The sequence below is a fragment of the Microtus oregoni genome, unplaced genomic scaffold (genome assembly GCF_018167655.1).
Source record: "Microtus oregoni isolate MIOR12 unplaced genomic scaffold, Mior012 000105F_ref0000443, whole genome shotgun sequence".
Taxonomy (NCBI): Eukaryota; Metazoa; Chordata; class Mammalia; order Rodentia; family Cricetidae; genus Microtus; species Microtus oregoni.
Window position 1 is genome coordinate 2,078,620 of NW_024544720.1, and position 11,777 is coordinate 2,090,396.

Sequence of the window (11,777 nt, forward strand, 5' to 3'; positions counted from 1 at the left end):
CATAGGGAATGGGCTCCCAGTAGCCAGTTCATATGCTAGGAATAAATCCTGGCCCCACTATTATTGGCCCCACAAACTGCCCAAGCCATGCAGCTGTCAACCACATTCTGAGAGCCTAGTTCGGTCCTATGTAGGATCCCCAACTATTAGTCCAGAGTCAGTGAGAGCCCACTAGCTTGGGTCGTGGGTTTTCCCATCATGGTCTTGACCCCTTTGCTCATATCACTCCTTTCTCTCTTTGACTGGACTTCAGGAGCTCAGCCAGTCATTAGCTGTGGATCTCTGCATCTGCTTCCATCAGCTGCTGTATGAAGGTTCAATGATGACATTTAAGGTTCAGGCACCCTCTCCATTATTGCTTAGCATCTGGGGTCATCCTAGTATAGTCCTGGGAATTTCCCTAGTGCCACATTTCTTGCTAACCCCATAATGGCTCCCTCTTTCAAGATATCTCTTTCCTTGCTCTCCCTGTCTGTCCTTCCCCCAACTTGACTGTCCTGTTCCCTCATGTTCTCCTCTCCACTTTCCTTTCCCCTCGCTTCTCCCTTTCCACACTCTCTCTTCTTCCAATTTACTCAGGAGATTTTGTCTATTTCCCTTTCCCAGGGGGATATATGTATGTTCCTCTTAGGGTCCTTGATTTTAGTGTTAGCTGCTGTAACATCACCTTTATTCATGTCTAATTTTTAATAATTTGTATCTTCTCTCATTTGGTTAGTTTGAGTAAGGGTTTGTCAATTTTACTTATTTTTGTAATAACCAACTCTTTGTTTCTTTGATCCTTTGTGATGTTCTTTTGGTTTCTATTTTATTAATTTCATCTCTGAAAGTTACTATGTATTGCCATTCACTGTTTTAGATTTAGTTTATTCTTTTGTTTCTATGACTTTGGAGTACATCATTAGGTGAATTTTTGCTTTTATTTACATAGGAATTTGATGATTATGAACTTCTCTCATAAACTTACTTATATTTTTTTTAAATCTAGTATTGTGATTTTATACTGAGACAGACAATATGTAACAGGAGGAGCGAGGAGGTAACAATGCACCAGGACCTGAAGGAAAGTTCCTCTGGGGAGGAGACTCCCACAGATCATTACATGATCCTCGATACCCTTGGTATAGGCAGCTTTGCTGAAGTGAAACTTGCCTGTCACCTCCGTACAGACGTACAGGTTGCTCTGAAGATTATGGAAAAGGACAAAAAGAAAGCTACCTTGATCACAAATGAGGTAGATATCATGAAATTATTGAATCATCCTAATATAATTAAGCTGTTCCATGTCATGGAAACTACTCAGCATATCTATATGGTTATGGAACTGGCCTCTGGGGGTGACCTGGCAGGTCGTATAGTGGAGGTAGGCTCCATGCAGGAAGAGGAGGCCCAACACATCTTCACACAGATCGTATGTGCAGTTAAGTACTGCCACGAGAATAACATTGCACACAGGGACATCAAACCAGATAACATACTGTTAGATAGCAAAGGAAGTATCAAGCTGTGTGACTTTGGTCTGGCTACCAAAGTAACTGTGGGGCAGAAATTAAAGGTTTTCTGTGGTACCCTTCCATACTGTGCTCCAGAGCTTTTCAATGGCCAAGAATATGATCCCAAGACACCTGACATCTGGAGCATGGGAGTAGTTCTATATATCATGGTGACAGGGTACCTCCCATTCAAAGCAACAACATATAAAGACATGAAGGTGGAGATGAAAGATCCACATTACTACATCCCATCAAAGCTTCCAGAATACATTGTCAACCTCATTGTGAAGTTATTCACTATTGACTCTGAGCAGAGACCCAAGATACATGACATTATGAAACATCTGTGGCTCAAGGACAGTGAAGTACTTTTAAAATTATCATCTTCTTTGGAGATGCTCCCTAGAAAACCAAACCTCAATATTGTGTCAGCCATGCAGGTCATGGGCTACAGTCCCAAAGACATTAGAGACTCTTTACATAAAAAAAAATTTAATAACATCATGGCAACTTATTTAATATTAAAACACCAGTCATTCTTGAGAAGCAATATACATCATCAAATTAAACCTATGCAGTTTGATGTTGCCAGTACACCTTTATGTCTTCCCATGGCTCGCTTCTCCCTAAATGGCCCAGGGAGTGATCCTGCTTTTCCAACTAACACCTTTCTGGCAAAACACAAGTTTCATGGCAATGACAAGATTGCAATGAAGGAGGGGAGCAGAAGGCTCAGCATGCCTGACATTCTGTGTTGTCAACAGAAGAGAACCATCTTTCCTAAAGTAGCTTCTGAATGTGGTCATGTAGCTGTTCATCTCATGAGAAGCATTATTCAGAAGAGATGTACGACCTCAAAGGTGGTGGCCTTAGGCAGCACATCCTCAAAAAATATTCTTTCTAGAAATGAGATTGCCCAGATAACACCACAGAGTAAAACCAATCCAAAAAACAGCTCATCTCCCCAGAACACATCGTCTATAATGAGCTCCATGGAGGCACCTCAAAGTGTCACAACCACAGGCACTCATCACAAGGAACTATACTCCACCAGTGCCCAGCCCCAGAGTGTGATCACAGCCTCTTCCCACAACATAAGGGGATGCTGGAAGAGGGTGAAGAGGAGAACGGTGAATTGTTTTCAAAGCCTGTGTTGCTGCCTCTTTCCCCAATGGAGAAGCCATGCTTCCCAGAAGAAAGTGGCTCCAGTGGAATGGGAGAATGGAGTAACATAAAATGAGGTAGGTGGCGGATCAAAATATACTTCTTTATTTTAATTAATGATTTTTCTAATGTTCTTTGCAACTGACTTAGAATAGTTAAACATATTTATGGAATATGCAACTTGCACCTCAGATGGACAAAGCAACAGTTTCCTTATTATCTGGAACCTGAGAAAGTTGACCTGGACATAGACAACAGAAATAGTTACCATTGGCTGTGGAGGCATTGAAGAAGTGTTGACTAAAGGAAAAAGATGTTCAGAAGGGAGGAATCAGGTAGGAAACTATGACACAGCAGGGTTGTAAATTAATAAGTACCATATAGTTCAGTTGCCAAAAGTTACTTTCATATGTCTTTCTATTTTTAAGTGATGAAACATCATGGACACTGAGTCATGGAGTGGGAAATCAGCCTGTGTGGATTGAGACATCTGTAGCATGAACCAGGCAGAAAGTCCAGGAGATAATGTGCCTGCATGCCCAGCAAAGAGGCTCTGTCTAGCACAGAGAGGAGGTATACAAACAGATAGTTTTCTCCACCAGAAATCCAAGTCACCAGGAAATTTAACTCAGGGCTGGTCTTCCATTTTATCTTCCGCATATTGGGAACATGCGTAAAAGGATGCCCAAAGCTGCCTGGGAGTTAGAATCCCTCCCAGCCCTGTCTTAGTTACTTTCTATTGCTTTGATAAGACAGCATTACCAATTGATTTTCTAGAAGAGGTTATAATGGAGGTTATAATTTCAGAGGGCTAGAGTCCATAATGATCATGACAGGGAGCTTGGAAGTGAACAAGCAGGCAGGGCTTTTGAAGCAGTAGCTGAAAGTTTATATCTTGGTAGACAAACGCAAGGCAGAAAGGGCTAGCTGGGATGGAGTGGACTTTTAAAAACTCAAAGCCTACCCCCAGTGACACAACTCCTCCAACAAAGCCATATTTCCTAACCTTTGCCAGACATTCCACCAACTGGGGAACCAAGTACTGAAATATATCAGTCATTAGTCCCATATAGGGGGTAACCTCAAATGTTTGATAGGACAATTGCCCTATCTTGCTCTATTATATTTCCCTTCATATCTCTGGGCCAGGGCTTGAAGAAAGAAAAGAGGGCTTCTCACATGAGGAAAGAGTTCTTCTACCAGAGTGACTATCACAATCTTCCCAGGACAGGTTAACCAGATTGAGAATGTAGTCCCCAAATAGCCCATGCTCCAAGCTGGTGCTCACTTGGTGTCCATCTCTACAGTGATTATATTTGAATTCACATGGTGTATGTTGTGAGTTCTCTTCACTATCTTTAGAAAAGCCTTTTTCCTTTTAGAGCTTCAGTTTCTTCCATGAAGACAGTCTGGCAGCAGCTTTGCTCACAGCTGTGCTAAGCTAGAAGTGCAATCTTAGGCGAGGCCTTGGTCCCACACCAGACACTCACTGTGAGATGCTACAGTTGTCGGTGATGACTGTGGAACCTAGGCTCCCAGTGTGACCAGGTTGGTAGATGACCTCCATGGAGTAAGCATAAGAAGCAAGATAATATATAATTAGCAGACGGTGAGATTTTTGTGTTGGGCAGCCTCCTGGCATCCTTTTCAAGATGAGTAAATCCCAGGGCCCAACAGTATCTCCAGAGAGAGCTACATCCTCTTGTCCTTCAGTCTCCCCTGGCTACTGTTGGTTTAGCCTCCTATATCCCTCATCCTCCTTCCTTAATCTCAGCCCTAGAGACACAGCCCCAATGCATGCTGGTTCAGTGAGTCAGAAGAGGAAGGGACACTTTTGTGTAGGGAGGGTTGGCTGGGAATATGAGTAAAGACTGTGCAGCCATGAACACTTTAGCCTGAGATGTTGGCATTGAGAAAGAAAACCTGTGTCTCAGGTGCAAAGCCACTGCTCATCTCTAAGGACAGCTTTTGACCCCTGGATAAAAGCATCCCTATAGTCTCTAGAGGAGAGAGTACCATGGATCTAGTCTCTCCCACCCAAATCCTACAGTAGTCAGCATGGCCTAAATGATAGTAGTGTATTTGGGATGACAAGTGGAAAGGACAAATAATGTGTTCAAAATGGCTTGATACCTAGAATTTTTTATGGGGTGTTTAGGAGAGCTCCTGTTAAACCTGCTAGATAGCAGTACATGTAAAGCTACATAGAAGGATAAATATCTAGTAGAGCCTGGGACTTCAATGGTGTAAGTGGCTAGCCATCAAATCTCAGGGACTAGAGGTGTGAAGTGTCTATTAGTTCTTAATGTGTAGAATATGTAGGATGGTATCAGTAATATCCAACATGGCCTGATAAATATTAGTGTATGTTGGGCAACAATGGGAGTATGTTTGAAACAGCCAACAGTACTATATGTGGGATAGGAGCATGGGTCCAGCTGGCTTTGACATATAGGGCTTTATGGGCAATTGCAGCAGGTGGAGGTATTACCAATGAAGGCTGACACCTAGAATATTGTATCTGGAAACAACAGGAAGGTGTTCAACAGGGTTTGAAAACTAGCAGCATAAGTTGGGTAGCAGATCACTACTTCCTAGCAGTATGTGTGAAGCATTGCTGGTGGTAGGGATGCCCATCTGGATCTCATATCTTGCAGTGTATATGATATGTCAGATGGGGATTTGTCTACAGAGGTCTGAACCTAGCAGTGTGTGTGTGGGGGGTCTTTGCTAGGGTACAGAGCACCCAACAGGTTGTTGACAACAGGTGTGGCCACAAACAAGATATCCTGGCCTAGAGTATAGTTGGTGTTTTCAACATTGAGGTGGATCCGCTCCACTTTGACCAAAGGTCAGAGAATTCAAGTGTATTCCTGCTCCTTCGTTTTAAAATAGAGGAGGTTTGACTTAGGGAGTGGCTGCCTACAGGATACTTGGTCTAAGGTGTATTCGCTGCATATCCTGCCCAAAACATCAGAATGCTTAACTCAGGAAATAGTGACTCGATGATTCAAGTATTGAAGCAAGTAACTGTTCTGGTTGTCCTTTGTGTCATGTTAAAACAGTCTTTTGCTTTCTTTACCCCCATTGGATTGGGGGTATATAAGCATATGGAAAATAAACACAGGCGGATTCGTTATTTAGTATTCCCTGAGTTGCCCTCTTGGTACTATTCTATGTCTTTGTATTACTTTTGTGTCTCTGTCTGTTCTGTCCAACATTTCTAATCCACATGACCCTACTCTGGAACATACAAACTTGTTGGGGCTGGACCCCGACAATACCTTCATTGTCACACCACATATACTGCTAGTTTTCAAACTATGTCAGACACACACCTGCTGCTTCCCTAAATAAATTTCTACGTATTAGACATTCCAGCCAAGTCCCTGAGTCAATATCTCACATACAACACTAGATATAAAACCCTATAAGATACCCTCCAACTCTCACAGCCAACCCACATATAGTTCGTTATTAAACCTTAGTCTAATCCCCCACTTATACTGCTATATATTAGTTCCAGCTGGACACTTCCCTTCTTCCCATGCAAAATGATAAATACCAGATCATACTGGATTCCCCTACTCCCCTAAAGCTGCCATCCCACATATACAGCTAGGTTTCTGGACTTTCTAGACAAACCTTTGCACCATCATCAAAACCCCATATACACTTGATCCCTAGCCACTGCTGGGTGACTCCACTTGGTGCAGCAGTAGTTGGGTGATATTCAAAAGGGCCTGATACTTAACAGTATATGTGATATGGAAGATGACGAGGGTGCCCAATAAAGACAGCAGGTGCTGGGGATATCATGTAGGGTCTGAAAACTAACATTATTTATAGGGCACGGGCCTGGAGATATTGCCCAGTAAATCTGACACCTAAAGCTTATATAAAGTATGTACAACATGGGCCAAAACTATTAATATAAATTAGTCAGCAACAGTGGATAGTTGATGTCTGGGAGGGTCTGACACCAAGTAATATATATATGGAACAATGGCAAGTTTGTTCTGTAGGTCCTGATACCTTGAAGTTGGTTCTGGTTGAGATAGAGGACAAGTTGTTCAGTAGTACCGCATACTTAGTTATAAGTTATGGGATGGGGAATGCCATCGGGTAAGAGTGTCCAGAAGGACCTATTACTGAGCAGTGTGTATATGTTGGCAGTGAAGGGTGGAAGGGATACCTAGTAATCTATGTATATCAGGAAGGGAAGGCAGTGTGTAAATGGTTCTGATACCTAACAGTGCACCTGGAGTATGAAGGCTGTGCAATAGAACCTGGTCTTCAGCAGTTTAGTGGAATATTAGCAGAGAATGAGGGTATCCAACAAGTCCGATCTATGCAGAATGTGTGGGGTGAGGTTCGGAGTCCAATAGTATGTGATAAATAACAGTGTATGGGGGCTTCAGGAGTGTGTGGCCTAATAACTAGTTATGTATGTAGGGTTTTGGTGTCAGGGGTTTGGGGTTGATTAACAAGGCCAGATATATAGCTATGTATGTTACATGGAAGATTGGCCTGGTACCTTACACTGTCTGTGTGGCATCAGGTAGAGATATTGTGCAGTTAGGTCTGATACTTGGAAGTTTATATGTGATGACAAGGAGTACATTGTATTGCCTGAAAACTTGTAGTGCATTTGGGGCAGTAATAGGGTGGGAGAGCATACCCAACAGGGCTTGATTAATACTTATATGGGTGAAGGAAAGGGTTCCAGGAAGACTTAGCGCAAAGCTTATGTGGTGGTGAGAAGGTGAGGGAAGGCACTGTTTTTCAAGGCCTTATATATAGCACTTTATGTGTAGGGAAGTGAGATTGTCCAGAGGGACCTATAACATAGCAGCGTATGAGAGATATCAGGGGGATTAATTATACACTGGGGCCCAATTCCTAGCAGTGTATATGGAGATTTGCAGTGGACCCAGGCTTGGTAAGGGCTTATACCCATGGTATATGTGATGTGGTGGATCAGGGGATATTCTGCAGGATCTGAACCTGGCAGTGTATGTGGGGTTTTGCCTGGGGTCAGAGTGTGCATTGAGGCATGATAGTTAGTAGTGTATTTCTATTGGAAGCAGAGACATGAGATTTTTCAGTAAGGTCTGATAACTAGTGTTGTAAGTTTTACAGCAAATTTGGTGGGGTGCTCAATGGGGCCTGACACATTAAAGTTTATGTGGGACACCAGAAGACAGGTCATAAGCATGGCATAAAAACCAGCAAAGCAATTTGGGTCAGCAACAGATAAATTCATGTCCAGCACATATAAACTTATAAGCTTTACTCCTTGTTGCTCCCACTCCACATACACTGGTAGGTATCAGGTCCTGCTGGGCACCCCCTTACAGCCCTGTTGTGAATACTGTTACGAATCAGATCCCATTGGATTCCTGTCCACCACTTCACATATTATGGTAGGTATCAGGCCTTGCTGGGCATATCCCCTTGCTCATTTCAGCATTCATAAATACAATGATTCGTGTCATGTCACAACCCTCAATCCAACCTGGCCTATGCTTCTGTCCTATATGCAATACTCTGTATCACACCCTGCTGAGCATCACTCATTTCCACTGTACATACATTATTAAATTTAGACTTTACTAGATACCTAACTGACATCCATATACACAGCTAGAGTTTAGGGCTTAAGACACCAGACTACTTCTCAGCTTATACTCCTAGGCAATACCAGCCACAACTGCAAAAACAATGTTAAGTAAGTATGTGGATCTTTCCTTTGTCCATAAATAAGGTGCTAGAAGTCAGGACCTGTTGGACACTTCTTCCCCTCATTGCTACCCTACATACATTGCTAGTTTTCAGGTCATGGTGGCCACCCCTTTGTTGTTACCACATATAAATATCTAGGTTCCAACTTTTCAGCTGTGGGTATCAGACCCTCCAGCCACCCTCACATCCCACTGTCAGTCCATGTATATTGTAAAGTGATGCTAGAAAATTTGAAAGATTGTCCTACCCTGTTTGGGCAAGGTTTGGCAGAGTTTTTGCTTGTATCCTGCTTGTCCAGTTTAGACAGTGTGCATACTGTCAGTAGTTGAGGCAAGGGAAGTTCTTTGTCCAAAGGTCAGTTTTGCAAAGAAGAAAACAATCTCTAAGTGGAGTGTCTTCAGTGCCCAACATTCTCTTAAGAATAAATCAATGCTGCCAGAAGCAATTGTGTCTCACATCAACAGAACCCTGAGTTATTTAAATGTCATATTTTATAGTTCTTTGAAGTGCTTGAAGATTATGTATCTATGTGGAGTACAATATCTGTGCATCTAGAGAACCTGGCTAGCCTAACTATAAGTATGGCAAACATGGGTGACTATTGATGTGTAATTCTTAATGCCTGATTAGCTTAAAGACTAAAGTTTCACATTATAAAATTAAACAACCTTTAAATAGATGTGCAGCAAATGAAGACAATGACCCCAAAATGTAAACAATATATATAATTTTCTTGATCAGAAGTAGAAGTGTATAGTGCAATATAATAAATATATCCTAAATCACATCAATTTACAAAATACCTTTTTTTTAGCTTTTTTAAAATTTACTTTTTTAGCCGGGCGGTGGTGGCGCACGCCTTTAATCCCAGCACTCAAAGGGAGGCAGAGGCAGGCGGATCTCTGTGAGTTCGAGACCAGCTTGGTCTACAAGAGCTAGTTCCAGGACAGGCTCCAAAACCACAGAGAAACCCTGTCTCGAAAAACCAAAAAACAAACAAACAAACAAACAAAAAACAAAAAAAATAAAATTTACTTTTTTGGTCTTTTTTAGACAGGGTTTCTCTGTAGCTTTTGTGCCTATCCTAGAACTAGCTTCTATAGATCAGGCTGGCCTTGAACTCACAGAGATCCACCTGCCTCTGCCTCCCAAGTGCTGGGATTAAAGGTGTGTACTACCACTGCCTGGTTTAAATTTATTTTTTTAAAAGAAAGCAAACTATTGTTTTTCATGTTACATGTTTTTCATGTTGGGGCAACTAACTTTTGCTAGGGTCTAGAGTATCTCAGTCCCTCCCCTCCTCCTGTTCCCTCCACTTTTCTTTCACCCCATCCCACATTCACTCCTCAGAGAGGGTAAGGCTTTCCATGGGAAATCAACAAAATCTAGCACATTGTTTTGAGGCAGGACCAAGTCCCTCCTCACTATACTTAGGCTGAGCAAGGTATCCCTACAAAGAGAATGGGTTCTATAAACCAGTACAAGCAGTAGGGATAAATCCTGGTGCCACTGCCAGTGGCCCCACAGTCTGCCCCAGACATACAAATGTCACCCACATTCAGAGGGGCTAGTTTGGTCCTGTGCTGTTTCCTTCCTTGTCCAGCTGGAGTTGGTAAGCTCTCATTAGCTCAGGTAAACTATTTTAGTGCATGTCCCCATCATGATCTTGACCTCTTTGCTCATATTCTCATTCCTCCCACTCTTCAACTGGACTTTGGGAGCTCAGCCAGTGCTCTGCTGGGGGTCTATGCCTCTGGCTCCATCAGTGCTGATGAAGGTTCTATGGTGACATCTAAGATATTCATCAATCTGACTACAGGGCAAGGTCAGTTCAGGTACCCTCTCCTTCATTGCTTATGGTCTTAAGCTGCGGTCATCCTTGTGGATTCCTGGCTATTGGCCAATCAGCGTCTTATTAAAATACAAATGATAAATCTTTACAAAGTACAAGACCATTGTCCCACAGCACAATCAGGATTTTTTTTCTAGTTCCATGCAAATTTCAAGATGTCATATTTTTTTTTTTTTTACCACTGAGTAATACTCTAATGTGTAAAGGAATAGTCAAGATAGAGGAAGGACAGAGATGAGAGCAAGGAAGACATATTTTGATTGAGGGAGCCATTATGGGGTTAGCAAGAAAACTGGCACTGGAGAAATTTCCAGGAAGTGGGTGACAGTTGTATGTCTGGGGAAGACTGTGGGGACACTGGCAGTGGCACCAGGATTTATCCCTACTGCTTGTACTGGCATTTTTGGAACCCATTCTCTTTGGATGGATACCTTGCTCATCCTAGATATAGTAGGGAGGGCCTTGGTCCTTTCTCAAAGCTATGTGCCTTACCTCTCTGAGGAGTGGATGGGAGTGGGGTGGGAGAAAGGTGGAGGGAACAGGAGGAGGGAAGGGAGTGGGAACTGGGATTGGTATGTAAAATGAAAAAAGATAGTTTGTTTTCTTTTTTAAAAAATGTAAGAAAGAGAGGGAGAGAGAGAGAGAGAGAGAGAGAGAGAGAGAAGAGAAGAGAAGAGAAGAGAAGAGTATTAAGACCTCACTTTTTCCTGGTAATACATTGGAAACTTATATGTAAATTTAGGATTAGATTCTGTCAAAAATATTCAGGGGTTGTTGTTCATATCTTAATTTTTTAGAAAAAATAAATTCAAAGACATTAAGTGATTTGATCAGAGCATCTAATTGTGGAGTCAGTGTTCAAATTGATTCTGTATTTTATTGCACTCTGTTTCAAATTAATAAAATTTCTGAGCTTAGAAAATACTAATTTTGCCGGGCGGTGGTGGCGCACGCCTTTAATCCCAGCACTCGGGAGGCAGAAGCAGGCGGATCTCTGTGAGTTCGAGGCCAGCCTGGTCTACAAGAGCTAGTTCCAGGACAGGAACCAAAAGCTACGGAGAAACCCTGTCTCGAAAAATCAAAAAAAAAAAAAAAAAAAAAAAAAAAAAAAGAAAAAGAAAATACTAATTTTTTAACTTCAAAACAGAAAATAGCCAATTTAATATCATCAAATAACTCTAGAGAGCTATACAAGTGCTGCCTATAGGCTATCAACTTTTATTATTGCTTGGTACTGAAAAGGATAGCTTGACTTCCCAAATAATAGGTTCCTGAAAATTCTAGGTGATTCGGCATTTCTTTGTTAGTCAGTTAAGCAGGAACCCCAATCCTCAGGATTTGTCAAGCTCAAGATCTCATCAGATACCTTACCCTCATCCATAATCCAGGTCATGTCTAGTAGGCCTGGGTTAGCCAAAATACGTCTGCTGTTTCTTCTTGATTCTTTGACTTTACTACCCTGTTCCTTGTCTTTAAATTCCCAACTCATTTAATCCCTGCAAAATCACTTTCCAGTGGCCTCT